Here is a 23,251-nt window from a genome sequence, read left to right on the forward strand (position 1 = left end):
GTTAGGGTTCGGGCTAGGGTTAGGGTTAGGGGATGGGGACGGTTTAGGGTCCATGTGAGGGTACAACAACGCTTTAGGGGGTGCGTACGTGTGAGGGCGCGGGTTCGTGTCAGCGTACAGGTTAGGATTAGGGGACGGGTGAGGGTCAGGCTTCGGGGAAGGTTTAGGGTTAGGGTTCAGGCTAGGGTTAGTGTTAGGGGACGGGGACGGTTTAGGGTGCAGGTGAGGGTACGACAACGCTTTAGGGGGAGAGTACGTGTGAGGGCGCGAGTTAGTGTCAGCGTACGGGTTATGATTAGGGGACGGGTGAGGGTCAGGCTTCGGGGAAGTGTTAGGGTTAGGGTTTAGGCTAGTGTTAGGGGACGGGGACGGTTTAGGGTCCAGGTGAGGGTACGACAATGATTTAGGGGGCGCGTACGTGTGAGGGTGCGGGTTAGTGTCTGTGTACGGGTTAGGATTAGGGGACGGGTGAGGGTTAGGCTTCGGGGAAGGGTTAGGGTTAGGGTTCGGGCTAGGGTTAGGGTTAGGGGACGGGGACGGTTTAGGGTCTAGGTGAGGGTACGACAACGCTTTAGGGGGAGCGTGCGTGTGAGGGCGCGGATTAGTGTCAGCGTACGGGTTAGGATTAGGGGACGGGTGAGGTTCAGGCTTCGGGGAAGTGTTAGGGTTACGGTTCGGGCTACGGTTAGGGTTAGGGGACGGGGACGGTGTAGGGTCCAGGTGAGGGTACGACAACGCTTTACGGGGAGCGTACGTGTGAGGGCGCGGGTTAGTGTCAGCGTACGGGTTAGGATTAGGGGATGGGTGAGGTTCAGGCTTCGGGGAAGGGTTAGGGTTAGGGTTCGGGCTAGGGTTAGGGTTAGGGGACGGGGACGGTTTAGGGTCCAGGTGAGGGTACGACAACGCTTTAGGGGGAGCGTACGTTTGAGGGTGCGGGTTAGTGTCAGTGTACGGGTTAGGATTAGGGGACGGGTGAGGGCCAGGCTTCGGGGAAGGGTTAGGGTTAGGGTTCGGCCTAGGGTTAGGGTTAGGGGACGGGGACGGTTTAGGGTCCAGGTGAGGGTACGACAACGCTTTAGGGGGAGCGTACGTGTGAGGGCACGGGATAGTGTCAGCGTACGTGTTAGGATTAGGGGACGGGTGAGGGTCAGGCTTCGGGGAAGGGTTAGTGTTAGGGTTCGGGCTAGGGTTAGGGTTAGGGGACGGGGACGGTTTAGGGTCCAGGTGAGGGTACGACAACGCTTTAGGGGGAGAGTACGTGTGAGGGTGCGGGTTAGTGTCAGTGTACGGGTTAGGATTAGGGGACGGGTGAGGGTCAGGCTTCAGGGAAGCGTTAGGGTTAGGGTTCGGCCTAGGGTAAGGGTTAGGGGACGATGACGGTTTAGGGTCCAGCTGAGGGTACGACAACGCTTTAGGGGGAGCGTACGTGTGAGGGCACGGGTTAGTGTCAGCGTACGTGTTAGGATTAGGGGACGGGTGAGTGTCAGGCTTCGGGGAAGTGTTAGGGTTAGGGTTTGGGCTAGGGTTAGGGGACGGGGACGGTTTAGGGTGCAGGTGAGTGTACGACAACGCTTTAGGGGGAGCGTACGTGTGAGGGCGCGGGTTATTGTCAGCGTACGTGTTAGGATTAGGGGACGGGTGAGGGTCAGGCTTCGGGGAAGTGTTAGGGTTAGGGTTCGGGCTAGGGTTAGGTTTAGGGGACGGGGACGGTTTAGGGTCCAGGTGAGTGTACGACAACGCTTTAGGGGGAGCGTACGTGTGAGTGTGCGGGTTAGTGTCAGCGTTCGGGTTAGGATTTGGTGACGGGTGAGGGTCAGGCTTCGGGGAAGGGTTAGGGTTAGGGTTCTGGCTAGGGTTATGGTTAGGGGATGGGGATGGTTTAGGGTCCAGGTGACGGTACGACAACGCTTTAGGGGGAGGGTACGTGTGAGGGCGTGGGTTAGTGTCAGCGTACGGGTTAGGATTAGGGGACGGGAGAGGGTCAGGCTTCGGGGAAGTGTTAGGGTTAGTGTTCGGGGTAGGGTTAGGCTTAGGGGATGGGGACGATTTAGGGTCCAGGTGAGGGTACGACAACGCTTTAGGGGGAGCGTACGTGTGAGGGCGCGGGTTAGTGTCAGCGTACGTGTTAGGATTAGGGGATGGGTGAGGGTCAGGCTTCGGGGAAGTGTTAGGGTTAGGGTTTGGGCTAGGGTTAGGGGACGGGACGGTTTAGGGTGCAGGTGAGGGTACAACAATGCTTTAGGGGGAGCGTACGTGTGAGGGCGCGGGTTAGTGTCAGCGTACGTGTTAGGATTAGGGGACGGGTGAGGGTCAGGCTTCGGGGAAGTGTTAGGGTTAGGGTTTGGGCTAGGGTTAGGGGACGGGGACGGTTTAGGGTACAGGTGAGGGTACGACAACGATTTAGGGGGCGCGTACGTGTGAGGGTGCGGGTTAGTGTCTTTGTACGGGTTAGGATTAGGGGACGGGTGAGGGTTAGGCTTCGGGGAAGGGTTAGGGTTAGGTTTCGGGCTAGGGTTAGGGTTAGGGGACGGGGACGGTTTAGCGTCCAGGTGAGGGTACGACAATGCTTTAGGGGGAGCGTGCGTGTGAGGGCGCGGATTAGTGTCAGCGTACGGGTTAGGATTAGGGGCCGGGTGAGGGTCAGGCTTCGCGGAAGGTTTAGGGTTAGGGTTCGTGCTAGGGTTAGGGTTAGGGGACGGGGACGGTTTAGGGTCCAGGTGAGTGTACGACAACGCTTTAGGGGGAGCGTACGTGTGAGGGCGCGGGTTAGTGTCAGCGTACAGGTTAAGATTAGGGGACGGGTGAGGGTCAGGCTTCGGGGAAGTGTTTGGGTTAGGGTTTGGGCTAGGGTTAGGGGACGGGGACGGTTTAGGGTGCAGGTGAGGGTACGACAACGCTTTAGGGGGAGCATACGTGTGAGGGCGCAGGTTAGTGTCAGCGTACGTGTTAGGATTAGGGGACTGGTGAGGGTCAGGCTTCGGGGAAGTGTTAGGGTTAGGGTTCAGGCTAGGGTTAGGTTTAGGGGACGGGGACGGTTTAGGGTCCAGGTGAGTGTACGACAACGCTTTAGGGGGAGCGTACGTGTGAGTGCGCGGGTTAGTGTCAGCGTTCGGGTTAGGATTTGGTGACGGGTGAGGGTCAGGCTTCGGGGAAGGGTTAGGGTTAGGGTTCTGGCTAGGGTTAGGGTTAGGGGATGGGGACGGTTTAGGGTCCAGGTGACGGTACGACAACGCTTTAGGGGGAGCGTACGTGTGAGGGCGCGGGTTAGTGTCAGCGTACGGGTTAGGATTAGGGGATGGGTGAGGTCAGGCTTCTGGGAAGGGTTATGGTTAGGGTTCGGGCTAGGGTTAGGGTTAGGGGACGGGGACGGTTTACTGTCCAGGTGAGGGTATGACAACGCTTTAGGGGGAGCGTACGTGTGAGGGCGTGGGTTAGTGTTATCGTACGGGTTAGGATTAGGGGACGGGTGAGGGTTAGGCTTCGGGGAAGGGTTAGGGTTAGGGTTCGGGCGAGGCTTAGGGTTAGGGGACGGGGACGGTTTAGGGTCCAGGTGAGGGTACGACAACGCTTTAGGGGGAGCGTACATGTGAGGGCACAGGTTAGTGTCAGCGTACGGGTTAGGATTAGGGGACGGGTGAGGTTCAGGCTTCGGGGAAGTGTTAGGGTTACGGTTCGGGCTACGGTTAGGGTTAGGGGATGGGGACGGTTTAGGGTCCAGGTGAGGGTACGACAACGCTTTAGGGGGAGCGTACGTGTGAGGGCGCGGGTTAGTGTCAGCGTACGTGTTAGGATTAGGGGACGTGTGAGTGTCAGGCTTCGGGGAAGGGTTAGGGTTAGGGTTCGTGCTAGGGTTAGGGTTAGGGGACGGGGACGGTTTAGGGTCCAGGTGAGGGTATGACAACGCTTTAGGGGGAGCGTACGTGTGAGGGCGCGGGTTAGTGTCAGCGTACAGGTTAGGATTAGGGGACGGGTGAGGGTCAGGCTTGGGGAAGGGTTAGGGTTAGGGTTCATGCTAGGGTTAGGGTTAGGGGACTGGGATGATTTAGGGTGCAAGTGAGGGTACGACAACGCTTTAGGGGGAGCGTACGTGTGAGGGCGCAGGTTAGTGTCAGCATATGGGTTACGATTAGGGGACGGGTGAGGGTCAGGCTTCGGGGAAGTGTTAGGGTTAGGGTTTGGGCTAGGGTTAGGGGACGGGGACGGTTTAGGGTGCAGGTGAGGGTACGACAACGCTTTAGGGGGAGCGTACGTATGAGGGCGCGGGTTAGTGTCAGCGTACGTGTTAGGATTAGGGGACGGGTGAGGGTCAGGCTACGGGGAAGTGTTAGGGTTAGGGTTCGGGCTAGGGTTAGGGTTAGGGGACGGGGACGGTTTAGGGTCCAGTTGAGTGTACGACAACGCTTTAGGGGGAGCGTACGTGTGAGTGTGCGGGTTAGCGTCAGCGTACGGGTTAGGATTAGGGGACGGGAGAGGGTCAGTCTTCGGGGAAGGGTTAGGGATAGTGTTCGGGCTAGGGTAAGGCTTAGGGGATGGGGACGATTTAGGGTCCAGGTGAGGGTACGACAACGCTTTAGGGGGAGCGTACGTGTGAGGGCGCGGGTTAGTGTCAGCGTACGGGTTGGGATTAGGGGACGGGTGAGGGTCAGGCTTTGGGGAAGTGTTAGGGTTAGGGTTCGGACTAGGTTTAGGGTTAGGGGACGGGGACGGTTATGGGTCCAGGTGAGGGTACGACAACGCTTTAGGGGGAGCGTGCGTGTGAGGGCGCGGGTTAGTGTCAGCGTTCGGGTTAGGATTAGGGGACGGGTGAGGGTCAGGTTTAGGGGAAGTGCTAGGGTTCGGGCTAGGGTTAGGGTTAGGGGACGGGGACGGTTTAGGGTCCAGGTGAGGGTACGACAACGCTTTAGGGGGAGCGTACGTGTGAGGGCTCGGGTTAGTGTCAGCGTACGGTTTAGGATTAGGGGACGGGTGAGGGTCAGGCTTCGGGGAAGGGTTAGAGTTAGGGTTTGGGCTAGGGTTAGGGTTAGGGGACGGGGACGGTTTACGGTCCAGGTAAGGTTACAACAACGCTTTAGGGGGAGCGTACGTGTGAGGGCGCGGGTTAGTGTCAGCGTACGGGTTAGGATTAGGGGCCGGGTGAGGGTCAGGCTTCGGGGAAGGGTTAGGGTTAGGGTTCGGGCTAGGGTTAGTGTTAGGGGATAGGGACGGTTTAGGGTCCAGGTGAGGGTACGACAACGCTTTACGGGGAGCGTACGTGTGAGAGCGCGGGTTAGTGTCAGCGTACGTGTTAGGATTAGGGGATGGGTGAGGGTCAGGCTTCGGGGAAGTGTTAGGGTTAGGGTTTGGGCTAGGGTTAGGGGACGGGGAAGGTTTAGGGTGCAGGTGAGGGTACGACAATGCTTTACGGGGAGCGTACGTGTGAGGGCGTGGGTTAGTGTCATCGTTTGGGTTAGGATTAGGGGACGGGTGAGTGTTAGGCTTCGGGGAAGGGTTAGGGTTAGGGTTCGGGCTAGGGTTAGGGTTAGGGGACGGGGACGGTTTAGGGTCCAGGTGAGGGTACGACAACGCTTTAGGGGGAGCGTTCGTGTGAGGGCGCGGGTTAGTGTCAGCGTACGGGTTAGGATTAGGGGACGGGTGAGGGTCAGGCTTCGCGGAAGGTTTAGGGTTAGGGTTCGGGCTAGGGTTAGGGTTAGGGGACGGGGACGGTTTAGGGTCCAGGTGAGGGTACGACAACGATTTAGGGGGCGCGTACGTGTGAGGGTGCAGGTTAGTGTCTGTGTACGGGTTAGGATTAGGGGACGGGTGAGGGTTAGGCTTCGGGGAAGGGTTAGGGTTAGGGTTTTGGCTAGGGTTAGGGTTAGGGTTAGGGGACGGTTTAGGGTCCAGGTGAGGGTACGACAACGCTTTAGGGGGAGCGTACGTGTGAGGGCGCGGGTTAGTGTCAGCGTACGGGTTGGGATTAGGGGACGGGTGAGGGTCAGGCTTTGGGGAAGTGTTAGGGTTAGGCTTCGGACTAGGTTTAGGGTTAGGGGACGGGGACGGTTTAGGGTCCAGGTGAGGGTACGACAATGCTTTAGGGGGAGCGTGCGTGTGAGGGCGCGGGTTAGTGTCAGCGTACGGGTTAGGATTTGGGGACGGGTGAGGGTCAGGTTTAGGGGAAGTTCTAGGGTTCGGGCTAGGGTTAGGGTTAGGGGACGGGGACGGTTTAGGGTCCAGGTGAGGGTACGACAACGCTTTAGGGGGATCGTACGTGTGAGGGCGCAGGTTAGTGTCAGCGTACGGGTTAGGATTAGGGGACGGGTGAGGGTCAGGCTTCGGGGAAGGGTTAGGGTTAGGGTTTCGGCTAGGGTTAGGGTTAGGGGACGGGGACGGTTTAGGGTCCAGGTGAGGTTACAACAACGCTTTAGGGGGAGCGTACGTGTGAGGGCGCGGGTTAGTGTCAGCGTACGGGTTAGGATTAGGGGACGGGTGAGGGTCAGGCTTCGGGGAAGTGTTAGGGTTAGGGTTCGGGCTAGGGTTAGTGTTAGGGGACGGGGACGGTTTAGGGTCCAGGTGAGGGTACGACAACGCTTTAGGGGAAGCGTACGTGTGAGGGCGTGGGTTAGTGTCATTGTACGCGTTAGGATTAGGGGACGGGTGAGGGTCAGGCTTCGGGCAAGGGTTAGGGTTAGGGTTCGGGCTAGGGTTAGGGTTAGTGGACGGGGACGGTTTAGGGTCCAGGTGAGGGTACGACAATGCTTTAAGGGGAACGTACGTGTGAGGGCGCGGGTTAGTGTTAGCGTACGGCTTAGGATTAGGGGACGGGTGAGGGTCAGGCTTCGCGGAAGGGTTAGGGTTAGGGTTCGGGCTAGGGTTAGGGTTAGGGGACGGGGACGGTTTAGGGTCCAGGTGAGGGTACGAAAACGCTTCCGGGGGCGCGTACATGTGAGGGCGCGGGTTAGTGTCTGCGTACGGGTTAGGATTAGGTGATGGGTGAGGGTCATGCTTCGGGGAAGGGTTAGGGTTAGGGTTCGGGCTAGGGTTAGGGTGCGGGGATGGAGGCGGTTTAGGGTCCAGGTGAGGGTACGACAACGCTTTAGGGGGAGCGTACGTGTGAGGGCGCGGGTCACTGTCAGCGTACGGGTTAGTATTAGGGGACGGGTGAGAGTCAGGCTTTGGGGAAGGGTTAGGGTTAGGGTTCGGGCTAGGGTTAGGGTTAGGGGACGGGGACGGTTTAGGGTGCAGGTGAGGGTACGACAACGCTTTAGGGGGAGCGTACGTGTGAGGGCGCGGGTTAGTGTCAGCGTACAGGATAAGATTAGGGGACGGGTGAGGGTCAGGCTTCGGGGAAGTGTTTGGGTTAGGGTTTGGGCTAGGGTTAGGGGACGGGGACGGTTTAGGGTGCAGATGAGGGTACGACAACGCTTTAGGGGGAGCATACGTGTGAGGGCGCAGGTTAGTGTCAGCGTACGTGTTAGGATTAGGGGACTGGTGAGGGTCAGGCTTCGGGGAAGTGTTAGGGTTAGGGTTCAGGCTAGGGTTAGGTTTAGGGGACGGGGACGGTTTAGGGTCCAGGTGAGTGTACGACAACGCTTTAGGGGGAGCGTACGTGTGAGTGCGCGGGTTAGTGTCAGCGTTCGGGTTAGGATTTGGTGACGGGCGAGGGTCAGGCTTCGGGGAAGGGTTAGGGTTAGGGTTCTGGCTAGGGTTAGGGTTAGGGGATGGGGACGGTTTAGGGTCCAGGTGACGGTACGACAACGCTTTAGGGGGAGCGTACGTGTGAGGGAGCGGGTTAGCGTCAGCGTACGGGTTAGATTAGGGGAAGGGGGAGGGTCAGGCTTCGGGGAAGGGTTAGGGTTAGTGTTCGGGATAGGGTTAGGCTTAGGGGATGGGGACGATTTAGGGTCCAGGTGAGGGTACGACAACGCTTTAGGGGGAGCGTACGTGTGAGGGCGCGGGTTAGTGTCAGCGTACGGGTTGGGATTAGGGGACGGGTGAGGGTCAGGCTTTGGGGAAGTGTTAGGGTTAGGGTTCGGGCTAGGGTTAGTGTTAGGGGACGGGGACGGTTTAGGGTCCAGGTGAGGGTATGACAACGCTTTAAGGGGAACGTACGTTTGAGGGCGCGGGTTAGTGTCAGCGTACGGCTTAGGATTAGGGGACGGGTGAGAGTCAGGCTTCGCGGAAGGGTTAGGGTTAGGGTTCGGGCTAGGGTTAGGGTTAGGGGACGGGGACGGTTTAGGGTCCAGGTGAGGGTACAACAACGCTTTAGGGGGAGCGTACGTGTGAGGGCGCGGGTTAGTGTCAGCGTACGGGTTAGGATTAGGGGACGGGTGAGGTCAGGCTTCTGGGAAGGGTTATGGTTAGGGTTCGGGCTAGGGTTAGGGTTAGGGGACGGGGACGGTTTACTGTCCAGGTGAGGGTATGACAACGCTTTAGGGGGAGCGTACGTGTGAGGGCGTGGGTTAGTGTCATCGTACGGGTTAGGATTAGGGGACGGGTGAGGGTTAGGCTTCGGGGAAGGGTTAGGGTTAGGGTTCGGGCGAGGCTTAGGGTTAGGGGACGGGGACGGTTTAGGGTCCAGGTGAGGGTACGACAACGCTTTAGGGGGAGCGTACATGTGAGGGCACGGGTTAGTGTCAGCGTACGGGTTAGGATTAGGGGACGGGTGAGGTTCAGGCTTCGGGGAAGTGTTAGGGTTACGGTTCGGGCTACGGTTAGGGTTAGGGGACGGGGACGGTTTAGGGTCCAGGTGAGGGTACGACAACGCTTTAGGGGGAGCGTACGTGTGAGGGCGCGGGTTAGTGTCAGCGTACGTGTTAGGATTAGGGGACGGGTGAGTGTCAGGCTTCGGGGAAGGGTTAGGGTTAGAGTTCGGGCTAGGGTTAGGGTTAGGGGACGGGGACGGTTTAGGGTCCAGTTGAGGGTATGACAACGCTTTAGGGGGAGCGTACGTGTGAGGGCGCGGGTTAGTGTCAGCGTACAGGTTAGGATTAGGGGACGGGTGAGGGTCAGGCTTTGGGGAAGGGTTAGGGTTAGGGTTCATGCTAGGGTTAGGGTTAGGGGACTGGGACGATTTAGGGTGCAGGTGAGGGTACGACAACGCTTTAGGGGGAGCGTACGTGTGAGGGCGCAGGTTAGTGTCAGCATATGGGTTACGATTAGGGGACGGGTGAGGGTCAGGCTTCGGGGAAGTGTTAGGGTTAGGGTTTGGGCTAGGGTTAGGGGACGGGGACGGTTTAGGGTGCAGGTGAGGGTACGACAACGCTTTAGGGGGAGCGTACGTGTGAGGGCGCGGGTTAGTGTCAGCGTTCGGGTTAGGATTAGGGGACGGGTGAGGGTCAGGTTTAGGGGAAGTGCTAGGGTTCGGGCTAGGGTTAGGGTTAGGGGACGGGGACGGTTTAGGGTCCAGGTGAGGGTACGACAACGCTTTAGGGGGAGCGTACGTGTGAGGGCTCGGGTTAGTGTCAGCGTACGGTTTAGGATTAGGGGACGGGTGAGGGTCAGGCTTCGAGGAAGGGTTAGAGTTAGGGTTTGGGCTAGGGTTAGGGTTAGGGGACGGGGACGGTTTACGGTCCAGGTAAGGTTACAACAACGCTTTAGGGGGAGCGTACGTGTGAGGGCGCGGGTTAGTGTCAGCGTACAGGTTACGATTAGGGGACGGGTGAGGGTCAGGCTTCGGGGAAGGGTTAGGGTTAGGGTTCGGGCTATGGTTAGGGTTAGGGGACGGGGACGGTTTAGGGTCCAGGTGAGGGTACAACAACGCTTTAGGGGGAGCGTACGTGTGAGGGCGCGGGTTAGTGTCAGCGTACGGGTTAGGATTAGGGGACGGGTGAGGGTCAGGCTTCAGGGAAGTGTTAGTGTTAGGATTCGGGCTAGGGTTAGGGTTAGGGGACGGGGACGGTTTAGGGTCCAGGTGAGGGTACAACAACGCTTTAGGGGGAGCGTACGTGTGAGGGCGTGGGTTAGTGTCAGTGTACGGGTTAGGATTAGGGGACGGGTGAGGGTCAGGCTTCGGGGAAGGGTTAGGGTTAGGGTTCGGGCTAGGGTTAGGGTTAGGGTTAGGGGACGGTTTAGGGTCCATGTGAGGGTACGACAACACTTTAGGGGGAGCGTACGTGTGAGGGCACGGGTTAGTGTCAGCGTACTGGTTAGGATTAAGTGACGGGTGAGGATCAGGCTTTGGGGAAGGGTTAGGGTTAGGGTTCGGGCTAGGGTTGGGTTAGGTGACGGGGACAGTTTAGGGTCCAGGTGAGGGTACGACAACGCTTTAGGGGGCGCGTACGTGTGAGGGCGTGGGTTAGTGTCAGCGTATGGGTTAGGATTAGGGGACGGGTGAGGGTCAGGCATCGGGGAAGTGTTAGGGTTATGGTTCGGGCTAGGGTTAGGGTTAGGGGACGGGGACGGTTTAGGGTCCAGGTGAGGGTACGACAATGCTTTAGGTGGAGCGTACGTGTGAGGGCGTGGGTTAGTGTCAGCGTATGGGTTAGGATTAGGGGATGGGTGAGGGTCAGGCTTCGGGGAAGGCTTAGGGTTAGGGTTCGGGCTAGGGTTAGGGTTAGGGGACGGGGACGGTTTAGGGTCCAGGTGAGGGTACGACAACGCTTTAGGGGGAGCGTACGTGTGAGGGCGCGGGTTAGTGTCAGCGTACGGGTTAGGATTAGGGGACGGGTGAGGGTCAGGCTTCGGGGAAGGGTTAGGGTTAGGGTTCGGGCTAGGGTTAGGGTTAGGGGACGGGGACGGTTTAGGGTCCAGGTGAGGGTACGACAACGCTTTAGGGGGAGAGTACGTGTGAGGGCGCGGGTTAGTGTCAGCGTACGGGTTAGGATTAGGGGACGGGTGAGGGTCAGGCTTCGCGGAAGGGTTAGGGTTAGGGTTCGGGCTAGGGTTAGGGTTAGGGGACGGGGACGGTTTAGGGTCCAGGTGAGGGTACGACAATGCTTTAGGGGGAGCGTACGTGTGAGGGCGCGGGTTAGTGTCTGCGTACGGGTTAGGATTAGGGGCCGGGTGAGGGTCAGGCTTCGGGGAAGGGTTAGGGTTAGGGTTCGGGCTAGGGTTAGGGTTAGGGTTAGGGGACGGTTTAGGGTCCAGGTGAGGGTACGACAATGCTTTAGGGGGAGCGTACGTGTGAGGGCGCGGGTTAGTGTCAGCGTACGGTTAAGATTAGGGGACGGGTGAGGGTCAGGCTTCGGGGAAGGGTTAGGGTTCGGGCTAGGGTTAGGTTTAGGGGACGGGGATGGTTTAGGGTCCAGGTGAGGGTTCGACAATGCTTTAGGGGGAGCGTACGTGTGAGGGCGCGGGTTAGTGTCAGCATACGGGTTAGGATTAGGGGACGGGTGAGGGTCAGGCTTCGGGGAATTGTTAGGGTTAGGGTTCGGGCTAGGGTTAGGGTTAGGGGACGGGGACGGTTTAGTGTCCTGGTGAGGGTACGACAACGCTTTAGGGGGAGCGTACGTGTGAGGGCGCGGGTTAGTATCAGCGTACGGGTTAGGATTAGGGGACGAGTGAGGTTCAGGGTTCGGGGAAGTGTTAGGGTTACGGTTCGGGCTACGGTTAGGGTTAGGGGACGGGGACGGTTTAGGGTCCAGGTGAGGGTACGACAACGCTTTACGGGGAGCGTACGTGTGAGGGCGTGGGTTAGTGTCAGCGTATGGGTTAGGATTAGGGGACGGGTGAGGGTCAGGCTTCGGGGAAGGGTTAGGGTTAGGTTTAGGGCTAGGGTTAGGGTTAGGGAACGGGGACGCTTTAGGGTCCAGATGAGGGTACGACAACGCTTTTGGGGGAGCGCTCGTGTGAGGGCGCGGGTTAGTGTCAGCGTAAGGGTTAGGATTAGGGGACGGGTTAGGGTCAGACTTCGGAGAAGTGTTGGGGTTAGGGTTCGGGCTAGGGTTAGGGTTAGGGGACGGGGACGGTTTAGGGTGCAGGTGAGGGTACGACAACACTTTAGGGGGAGCGTACTTGTGAGGGCGCGGGTTAGTGTCAGCATATGGGTTACGATTAGGGGACGGGTGAGTGTCAGGCTTCGGGGAAGTGTTAGGGTTAGGGTTCGGGCTAGGGTTAGGATTAGGGGACGGGGACGGTTTAGGGTCCAGGTGAGTGTACGACAACGCTTTAGGGGGTGCGTATGTGTGAGGGCGCGAGTTACTGTCAGCGTACGGGTTAGGATTAGGGGACGGGTGAGGGTCACGCTTTGGGGAAGCGTTAGGGTTCGGGCTAGGGTTAGGTTTAGGGGATGGGGATGGTTTAGGGTCCAGGTGAGGGTACGACAACGCTTTAGGGGGAGCGTACGTGTGAGGGCGCAGGTTAGTGTCAGCGTACGGGTTAGGATTAGGGGACGGCTGAGGGTCAGGCTTCGGGGAATGGTTAGGGTTAGGGTTAGGGCGAGGCTTAGGGTTAGGGGACGGGGATGGTTTAGGGTCCAGGTGAGGGTATGACAACGCTTTAGGGGGAGCGTACGTGTGAGGGCGCGGGTTAGTGTCAGCGTACGGGTTAGGATTAGGGGACGGGTGAGGTTCAGGCTTCGGGGAAGTGTTAGGGTTACGGTTCGGGCTACGGTTCGGGTTAGGGGACGGGGACGGTTTAGGGTCCAGGTGGGGGTACGACAACGCTTTACGGGGAGCGTACGTGTGAGGGCGCGGGTTAGTGTCAGCGTACGGGTTAGGATTATGGGACGGGTGAGGGTCAGGCTTCGGGGAAGGGTTAGGTTTAGGGTTCGGGCTAGGGTTAGGGTTAGGGTTAGGGGACGGTTTAGGGTCCAGGTGAGGGTACGACAACGCTTTAGGGGGAGCGTACGTGTGAGGGTGCGGGTTAGTGTCTGTGTACGGCTTAGGATTAGGGGACGGGTGTGGGTCAGGCTTCGCGGAAGGTTTAGGGTTAGTGTTCGGGCTAGGGTTAGGGTTAGGGGACGGGGACGGTTTAGGGTCCAGGTGAGGGTACGACAACGATTTAGGGGGCGCGTACATGTGAGGGTGCAGGTTAGTGTCTGTGTACGGGTTAGGATTAGGGGACGGGTGAGGGTTAGGCTTCGGGGAAGGGTTAGGGTTAGGGTTTTGGCTAGGGTTAGGGTTAGGGTTAGGGGACGGTTTAGGGTCCAGGTGAGGGTACGACAACGCTTTAGGGGGAGCGTACGTGTGAGGGCGCGTGTTAGTGTCAGCGTAGGGGTTGGGATTACGGGACGGGTGAGGGTCAGGCTTTGGGGAAGTGTTAGGGTTAGGGTTCGGACTAGGTTTAGGGTTAGGGGACGGGGACGGTTTAGGGTCCAGGTGAGGGTACGACAATGCTTTAGGGGGAGCGTGCGTGTGAGGGCGTGGGTTAGTGTCAGCGTACGGGTTAGGATTTGGGGACGGGAGAGGGTCAGGTTTAGGGGAAGTGCTTGGGTTCGGGCTAGGGTTAGGTTTACGGGACGGGGACGGTTTAGGGTCCAGGTGAGGGTACGACAACGCTTTAGGGGGATCGTACGTGTGAGGGCGCAGGTTAGTGTCAGCGTACGGGTTAGGATTAGGGGACGGGTGAGGGTCAGGCTTCGGGGAAGGGTTAGGGTTAGGGTTTCGGCTAGGGTTACTGTTAGGGGACGGGGACGGTTTAGGGTCCAGGTGAGGTTACAACAACGCTTTAGGGGGAGCGTACGTGTGAGAGCGCGGGTTAGTGTCAGCGTACGGGTTAGGATTAGGGGACGGGTGAGGGTCAGGCTTCGGGGAAGTGTTAGGGTTAGGGTTCGGGCTAGGGTTAGTGTTAGGGGACGGGGACGGTTTAGGGTCCAGGTGAGGGTACGACAACGCTTTAGGGGGAGCATACGTGTGAGGGCGTGGGTTAGTGTCATTGTACGCGTTAGGATTAGGGGACGGGTGAGGGTCAGGCTTCGGGCAAGGGTTAGGGTTAGGGTTCGGGCTAGGGTTAGGGTTAGTGGACGGGGACGGTTTAGGGTCCAGGTGAGGGTACGACAATGCTTTAAGGGGAACGTACGTGTGAGGGCGCGGGTTAGTGTCAGCGTACGGCTTAGGATTAGGGGACGGGTGAGGGTCAGGCTTCGCGGAAGGGTTAGGGTTAGGGTTCGGGCTAGGGTTAGGGTTAGGGGACGGGGACGGTTTAGGGTCCAGGTGAGGGTACGAAAACGCTTCAGGGGGCGCGTACATGTGAGGGCGCGGGTTAGTGTCTGCGTACGGGTTAGGATTAGGTGATGGGTGAGGGTCATGCTTCGGGGAAGGGTTAGGGTTAGGGTTCGGGCCAGGGTTAAGGTGCGGGGATGGAGGCGGTTTAGGGTCCAGGTGAGGGTACGACAACGCTTTAGGGGGAGCGTACGTGTGAGGGCACGGGTCACTGTCAGCGTACGGGTTAGATTAGGGGACGGGAGAGGGTGAGGCTTCGGGGAAGGGTTAGGGTTAGTGTTCGGGCTAGGGTTAGGCTTAGGGGATGGGGACGATTTAGGGTCCAGGTGAGGGTACGACAACGCTTTAGGGGGAGCGTACGTGTGAGGGCGCGGGTTAGTGTCAGCGTACGGGTTGGGATTAGGGGACGGGTGAGGGTCAGGCTTTGGGGAAGTGTTAGGGTTAGGGTTCGGGCTAGGGTTAGTGTTAGGGGATGGGGACGGTTTAGGGTCCAGGTGAGGGTACGACAATGCTTTAGGGGGAGCGTACGTGTGAGGGCATGGGTTAGTGTCATTGTACGCGTTAGGATTAGGGGACGGGTGAGGGTCAGGATCGGGCAAGGGTTAGGGTTAGGGTTCGGGCTAGGGTTAGGGTTAGGGGACGGGGACGGTTTAGGGTCCAGGTGAGGGTATGACAACGCTTTAAGGGGAACGTACGTGTGAGGGCGCGGGTTAGTGTCAGCGTACGGCTTAGGATTAGGGGACGGGTGAGGGTCAAGCTTCGCGGAAGGGTTAGGGTTAGGGTTCGGGCTAGGGTTAGGGTTAGGGGACGGGGACGGTTTAGGGTCCAGGTGAGGGTACGAAAACGCTTCAGGGCACGCGTACATTTGAGGGCACGGGTTAGTGTCTGCGTACGGGTTAGGATTAGGTGATGGGTGAGGGTAATGCTTCGGGGAAGGGTTAGGTTTAGGGTTCGAGCTAGGGTTAGGGTGCGGGGACGGAGACGGTTTAGGGTCCAGGTGAGGGTACGACAACGCTTTAGGGGGAGCGTACGTGTGAGGGCGCGGGTTAGTGTCAGCGTACGGGTTAGGATTAGGGGATGGGTGAGGGCCAGGCTTTGGGGAAGGGTTAGGGTTAGGGTTCGGGCTAGGGTTATGGTTAGGGGACGGGAACGGTTTAGGGTCCAGATGAGGGTACGACAACGCTTTAGGGGGAGCGTACGTGTGAGGGCGCCGGTGAGTGTCAGCGTACAGGTTAAGATTAGCGGACGGGTGAGGGTCAGGCTTTGGGGAAGGGTTAGGGTTAGGGTTCGGGCTAGGGTTAGGGTTAGGCAACGGGGACGGTTTAGGGTGCAGGTGAGGGTACGACAACGCTTTAGGGGGAGTGTACCTGTGAGGGCGTGGGTTAGTGTCAGCGTACGTTTTAGGATTAGGGGATGGGTGAGGGTCAGGCTTCGGGGAACTGTTAGGGTTAGGGTTTGGGCTAGGGTTATGGGACGGGGACGGTTTAGGGTGCAGGTGAGGGTACGACAATGCTTTAGGGGGAGCGTACGTGTGAGGGCGCGGTTTAGTGTCAGCGTACGGGTTAGGATTAGGGGACGGGTGAGGGTCAGGCTTCGGGGAAGGTTAGGGTTAGGTTTCGGGCTAGGGTTAGGGTTAGGGGACAGGGACGGTTTAGGGTCCAGTTGAGGGTACGACAACGCTTTAGGGGGAGCGTACGTGTGAGGGCGTGCGTTAGTGTCAGCGTACGGGTTAGGATTAGGGGACGGGTGAGGGTCAGGCTTCGCGGAAGGGTTAGGGTTAGGGTTCGGGCTAGGGTTAGGGTTAGGGTTAGGGGACGGTTTAGGGTCCAGATGAGGGTACGACAACGCTTTAGGGGGAGCGTACGTGTGAGGGCGCAGGTTAGTGTCAGCATATGGGTTACGATTAGGGGACGGGTGAGGGTCAGGCTTCGGGGAAGTGTTAGGGTTAGGGTTCGGGCTAGGGTTAGGGGACGGGGACGGTTTAGGGTGCAGGTGAGGGTACGACAATGCTTTAGGGGGAGCGTACGTATGAGGGCGCGGGTTAGTGTCAGCGTACGTGTTAGGATTAGGGGACGGGTGAGGGTCAGGCTACGGGGAAGTGTTAGGGTTAGGGTTCGGGCTAGGGTTAGGGTTAGGGGACGGGGACGGTTTAGGGTCCAGGTGAGTGTACGACAACGCTTTAGGGGGAGCGTACGTGTGAGTGTGCGGGTTAGCGTCAGCGTACGGGTTAGGATTAGGGGACGGGAGAGGGTCAGTCTTCGGGGAAGGGTTAGGGATAGTGTTCGGGCTAGGGTAAGGCTTAGGGGATGGGGACGATTTAGGGTCCAGGTGAGGGTACGACAACGCTTTAGGGGGAGCGTACGTGTGAGGGCGCGGGTTAGTGTCAGCGTACGGGTTGGGATTAGGGGACGGGTGAGGGTCAGGCTTTGGGGAAGTGTTAGGGTTAGGGTTCGGACTAGGTTTAGGGTTAGGGGACGGGGACGGTTATGGGTCCAGGTGAGGGTACTACAACGCTTTAGGGGGAGCGTGCGTGTGAGGGCGCGGGTTAGTGTCAGCGTACGGGTTAGGATTAGGGGACGGGTGAGGGTCAGGTTTAGGGGAAGTGCTAGGGTTCGGGCTAGGGTTAGGGTTAGGGGACGGGGACGGTTTAGGGTCCAGGTGAGGGTACGACAACGCTTTAGGGGGAGCGTACGTGTGAGGGCTCGGGTTAGTGTCAGCGTACGGTTTAGGATTAGGGGACGGGTGAGGGTCAGGCTTCGGGGAAGGGTTAGAGTTAGTGTTTGGGCTAGGGTTAGGGTTGGGGACGGGGACGGTTTACGGTCCAGGTAAGGTTACAACAACGCTTTAGGGGGAGCGTACGTGTGAGGGCGCGGGTTAGTGTCAGCGTACGGGTTAGGATTAGGGGACGGGTGAGGGTCAGGCTTCGGGGAAGGGTTAGGGTTAGGGTTCGGGCTAGGGTTAGTGTTAGGGGATGGGGACGGTTTAGGGTCCAGGTGAGGGTACGACAATGCTTTAGGGGGAGCGTACGTGTGAGGGCGTGGGTTAGTGTCTGCGTACGGGTTAGGATTAGGTGATGGGTGAGGGTCATGCTTCGGGGAAGGGTTAGGGTTAGGGTTCGGGCTAGGGTTAGGGTTAGGGAACGGGGACGGGTTAGGGTGCAGGTGAGGGTACGACAACGCTTTAGGGGGAGTGTACCTGTGAGGGCGCGGGTTAGTGTCAGCGTACGTGTTAGGATTAGGGGATGGGTGAGGGTCAGGCTTCGGGGAACTCTTAGGGTTAGGGTTTGGGCTAGGGTTATGGGACGGGGACGGTTTAGGGTGCAGGTGAGGGTACGACAACGCTTTAGGGGGAGCGTACGTGTGAGGGCGCAGGTTAGTGTCAGCGTACGTGTTAGGATTAAGGGACGGTTGAGGTTCAGGCTTCGGGGAAGTTTTAGCGATACAGTTCGGCCTATGGTTAGGGTTAGGGGACGGGGACGGTTTAGGGTCCAGGTGAGGGTACGACAACGCTTTAGGGGGAGCGTACGTGTGAGGGCGCGGGTTAGTGTCAGCGTACGGGTTAGGATTAGGGGACGGGTGAGGGTCAGGCTTCAGGGAAGTGTTAGGGTTAGGGTTCGGGCTAGGGTTAGGGTTAGGGGACGGGGACGGTTTAGTGTCCAGGTGAGGGTACGACAACGCTTTAGGGGGAGCGTACGTGTGAGGGCGCGGGTTAGTGTCAGCGTACGGGTTAGGATTAGGGGACGGGTGAGGGTCAGGCTTCGGGGAAGGGTTAGGGTTAGGGTTCGGGCTAGGGTTAGGGTTAGGGGACGGGGACGGTTTAGGGTCCAGGTGAGGGTACGACAACGCTTTAGGGGGAGCGTACGTGTGAGGGCGCAGGTTAGTGTCAGCGTACGTGTTAGGATTAAGGGACGGGTGAGGTTCAGGCTTCGGGGAAGTTTTAGCGTTACAGTTCGGCCTATGGTTAGGGTTAGGGGACGGGGACGGTTTAGGGTCCAGGTGAGGGTACGACAACGCTTTAGGGGGAGCGTACGTGTGAGGGCACGGGTTAGTGTCAGCATACGGTTTAGGATTAGGGGACGGGTGAGGGTCAGGCTTCGAGGAAGGGTTAGGATTAGGGTTCGGGCTAGGGTTAGGGTTAGGGGACGGGGACGGTTTAGGGTCCAGGTGAGGGTACGACAATGCTTTAGGGGGAGCGTACGTGTGAGGGCGCGGGTTAGTTTCAGCGTACGGTTTAGGATTAGGGGCCGGGTGAGGGTCAGGCTTCGGGGAAGGGTTAGGGTTAGGGTTCGGGCTAGGGTTAGGGTTAGGGTTAGGGGACGATTTAGGGTCCAGGTGAGGGTACGACAACACTTTAGGGGGAGCGTACGTGTGATGGCGCGGGTTAGTGTCAGCGTACGGGTTACGATTAGGGGACGGGTGAGGGTCAGGCTTCGGGGAAGTGTTAGTGTTAGGGTTCGGGCTAGGGTTAGGATTAGGGGACGGGGAAAGTTTAGGGTCCAGGTGAGTGTACGACAACGCTTTAGGGGGAGCGTACGTGTGAGGGCGTGGGTTAGTGTCAGCGTACGGGTTAGGATTAGGGGACGGGTGAGGGTCAGGCTTCGGGGAAGGGTTAGGGTTAGGGTTCGGGCTAGGGTTAGGGTTAGGGGACGGGGACGGTTTAGGGTCCAGGTGAGGGTACGACAACGCTTTAGGGGGAGCGTACGTGTGAGGGGGCGGGTTAGTGTCAGCGTACGGGTTAGGATTAGGGGACGGGTGAGGGTCAGGCTTCGGGGAAGGGTTAGGGTTAGGGTTCGGGCTAGGGTTGGGGTTAGGGGACGGGGACGGTTTAGGGTCCAGGTGAGGGTACGACAACGCTTTAGGGGGAGCGTACGTGTGAGGGCGCGGGTTAGTGTCAGCGTACGGTTTAGGATTAGGGGACGGGTGAGGGTCAGGTTTTGGGGAAGGGTTAGGGTTAGGGTTCGGGCTAGGGTTAGGGTTAGGGGACGGGGACGGTTTAGGGTGCAGGTGAGGGTACGACAACGCTTTAGGGGGAGCGTACGTGTGAGGGCACGGGTTAGTGTCAGCGTACGGGTTACGATTAGGGGACGGGAGAGGGTCAGGTTTCGGGGAAGTGTAGGGTTAGGGTTCGTGCTAGGGTTAGGTTTAGGGGACGGGGACGGTTTAGGGTCCAGGTAAGTGTACGACAATGCTTTAGGGGGAGCGTACGTGTGAGGGCGCGGGTTAGTGTCAGCGTACGGTTTACGATTAGGGAACGGGTGAGGGTCAGGCTTCGGGGAAGGGTTAGGGTTAGGGTTCGGGCTAGGGTTAGGGTTAGGGGATGGGGACGGTTTAGGGTCCAGGTGAGGATACGACAATGCTTTAGGTGGAGCGTACGTGTGAGGGCGTGGGTTAGTGTCAGCGTATGGGTTAGGATTAGGGGACGGGTGAGGGTCAGGCTTCGGGGAAGGGTTAGGGTTAGGGTTCGGGCTAGGGTTAGGGTTAGGGGACGGGGACGGTTTAGGGTCCAGGTGAGGGTACGACAACACTTTAGGGGGAGCGTACGTGTGAGGGCGCGGGTTAGTGTCAGCGTACGGGTTAGGATTAGGGGACGGGTGAGGGTCAGGCTTCGGGGAAGTGTTAGGGTTAGGATTCGGGCTAGGTTTAGGGTTAGGGGACGGGGACGGTTTTGGGTCCAGGTGAGGGTACAACAACGCTTTAGGGGGAGCGTACGTGTGAGGGCGCGGGTTAGTGTCAGTGTACGGGTTAGGATTAGGGGACGGGTGAGGGTCAGGCTTCGGGGAAGGGTTAGGGTTAGGGTTCGGGCTAGGGTTAGGGTTAGGGTTAGGGGACGGTTTAGGGTCCAGGTGAGGGTACGACAACACTTTAGGGGGAGCGTACGTGTGAGGGCACGGGTTAGTGTCAGCGTACTGGTTAGGATTAAGTGACGGGTGAGGATCAGGCTTTGGGGAAGGGTTAGGGTTAGGGTTCGGGCTAGGGTTGGGTTAGGGGACGGGGACAGTTTAGGGTCCAGGTGAGGGTACGACAACGCTTTAGGGGGAGCGTACGTGTGAGGGCGCGGGTTAGTGTCAGCATACGGTTTAGGATTAGGGGACGGGTGAGGGTCAGGCTTCGAGGAAGGGTTAGGATTAGGGTTCGGGCTAGGGTTAGGGTTAGGGGACGGGGACGGTTTAGGGTCCAGGTGAGGGTACGACAATGCTTTAGGGGGAGCGTACGTGTGAGGGCGCGGGTTAGTTTCAGCGTACGGGTTAGGATTAGGGGCCGGGTGAGGGTCAGGCTTCGGGGAAGGGTTAGGGTTAGGGTTCGGGCTAGGGTTAGGGTTAGGGTTAGGGGACGGTTTAGGGTCCAGGTGAGGGTACGACAACACTTTAGGGGGAGCGTACGTGTGATGGCGCGGGTTAGTGTCAGCGTACGCGTTAGGATTAAGGGACGGGTGAGGGTCAGGCTTCGGGGAAGTGTTAGTGTTAGGGTTCGGGCTAGGGTTAGGATTAGGGGACGGGGAAAGTTTAGGGTCCAGGTGAGTGTACGACAACACTTTAGGGGGAGCGTACGTGTGAGGGCGTGGGTTAGTTTCAGCGTACGGGTTAGGATTAGGGGAAGGGTGAGGGTCAGGCTTCGGGGAAGGGTTAGGGTTAGGGTTCGGGCTAGGGTTAGGGTTAGGGGACGGGGACGGTTTAGGGTCAAGGTGAGGGTACGACAACGCTTTAGGGGGAGCGTACGTGTGAGGGGGCGGGTTAGTGTCAGCGTACGGGTTAGGATTAGGGGACGGGTGAGGGTCAGGCTTCGGGGAAGGGTTAGGGTTAGGGTTCGGGCTAGGGTTAGGGTTAGGGGACGGGGACGGTTTAGGGTCCAGGTGAGGGTACGACAACGCTTTAGGGGGAGCGTACGTGTGAGGGCGCGGGTTAGTGTCAGCGTACGGTTTAGGATTAGGGGACGGGTGAGGGTCAGGTTTTGGGGAAGGGTTAGGGTTAGGGTTCGGGCTAGGGTTAGGGTTAGGGGACGGGGACGGTTTAGGGTGCAGGTGAGGGTACGACAACGCTTTAGGGGGAGCGTACGTGTGAGGGCGCGGGTTAGTGTCAGCGTACGGGTTACGATTAGGGGACGGGAGAGGGTCAGGTTTCGGGGAAGTGTAGGGTTAGGGTTCGGGCTAGGGTTAGGTTTAGGGGACGGGGACGGTTTAGGGTCCAGGTAAGTGTACGACAATGCTTTAGGGGGAGCGTACGTGTGAGGGCGCGGGTTAGTGTCAGCGTACGGGTTACGATTAGGGGACGGGTGAGGGTCAGGCTTCGGGGAAGGGTTAGGGTTAGGGTTCTGGCTAGTGTTAGGGTTAGGGGACGGGGACGGTTTAGGGTCCAGGTGAGGGTACGACAACGCTTTAGGGGGAGCGTACGTGTGAGGGCGCGGGTTAGTGTCAGCGTACCGTTTAGGATTAGGGGACGGGTGAGGGTCAGGTTTCGGGGAAGGGTTAGGGTTAGGGTTCGGGCTAGGGTTAGGGTTAGGGGACGGGGACGGTTTAGGGTGCAGGTGAGGGTACGACAACGCTTTAGGGGAGCGTACGTGTGAGGGCGCGGGTTAGTGTCAGCGTACGCGTTACGATTAGGGGACGGGAGAGGGTCAGGTTTCGGGGAAGTGTAGGGTTAGGGTTCGGGCTAGGGTTAGGTTTAGGGGACGGGGACGGTTTAGGGTCCAGGTAAGTGTACGACAATGCTTTAGGGGGAGCGTACGTGTGAGGGCGCGGGTTAGTGTCAGCGTACGGTTTACGATTAGGGAACGGGTGAGGGTCAGGCTTCGGGGAAGGGTTAGGGTTAGGGTTCGGGCTAGGGTTAGGGTTAGGGGATGGGGACGGTTTAGGGTCCAGGTGAGGATACGACAATGCTTTAGGTGGAGCGTACGTGTGAGGGCGTGGGTTAGTGTCCGCGTATGGGTTAGGATTAGGGGACGGGTGAGGGTCAGGCTTCGGGGAAGCGTTAGGGTTAGGGTTCGGGCTAGGGTTAGGGTTAGGGGATGGGGACGGTTTAGGGTCCAGGTGAGGGTACGACAACACTTTAGGGGGAGCGTACGTGTGAGGGCGCGGGTTAGTGTCAGCGTACGGGTTAGGATTAGGGGACGGGTGAGGGTCAGGCTTCGGGGAAGTGTTAGGGTTAGGATTCGGGCTAGGGTTAGGGTTAGGGGACGGGGACGGTTTTGGGTCCAGGTGAGGGTACAACAACGCTTTAGGGGGAGCGTACGTGTGAGGGCGCGGGTTAGTGTCAGTGTACGGGTTAGGATTAGGGGACGGGTGAGGGTCAGGCTTCGGGGAAGGGTTAGGGTTAGGGTTCGGGCTAGGGTTAGGGTTAGGGTTAGGGGACGGTTTAGGGTCCAGGTGAGGGTACGACAACACTTTAGGGGGAGCGTACGTGTGAGGGCACGGGTTAGTGTCAGCGTACTGGTTAGGATTAAGTGACGGGTGAGGATCAGGCTTTGGGGAAGGGTTAGGGTTAGGGTTCGGGCTAGGGTTGGGTTAGGGGACGGGGACAGTTTAGGGTCCAGGTGAGGGTACGACAACGCTTTAGGGGGAGCGTACGTGTGAGGGCGCGGGTTAGTGTCAGCATACGGTTTAGGATTAGGGGACGGGTGAGGGTCAGGCTTCGAGGAAGGGTTAGGATTAGGGTTCGGGCTAGGGTTAGGGTTAGGGGACGGGGACGGTTTAGGGTCCAGGTGAGGGTACGACAATGCTTTAGGGGGAGCGTACGTGTGAGGGCGCGGGTTAGTTTCAGCGTACGGGTTAGGATTAGGGGCCGGGTGAGGGTCAGGCTTCGGGGAAGGGTTAGGGTTAGGGTTCGGGCTAGGGTTAGGGTTAGGGTTAGGGGACGGTTTAGGGTCCAGGTGAGGGTACGACAACACTTTAGGGGGAGCGTACGTGTGATGGCGCGGGTTAGTGTCAGCGTACGCGTTAGGATTAAGGGACGGGTGAGGGTCAGGCTTCGGGGAAGTGTTAGTGTTAGGGTTCGGGCTAGGGTTAGGATTAGGGGACGGGGAAAGTTTAGGGTCCAGGTGAGTGTACGACAACACTTTAGGGGGAGCGTACGTGTGAGGGCGTGGGTTAGTGTCAGCGTACGGGTTAGGATTAGGGGACGGGTGAGGGTCAGGCTTCGGGGAAGGGTTAGGGTTAGGGTTCGGGCTAGGGTTAGGGTTAGG

The sequence above is a fragment of the Pseudorca crassidens genome, chromosome 4 (assembly GCF_039906515.1).
Source record: "Pseudorca crassidens isolate mPseCra1 chromosome 4, mPseCra1.hap1, whole genome shotgun sequence".
Lineage (NCBI taxonomy): Eukaryota > Metazoa > Chordata > Mammalia > Artiodactyla > Delphinidae > Pseudorca > Pseudorca crassidens.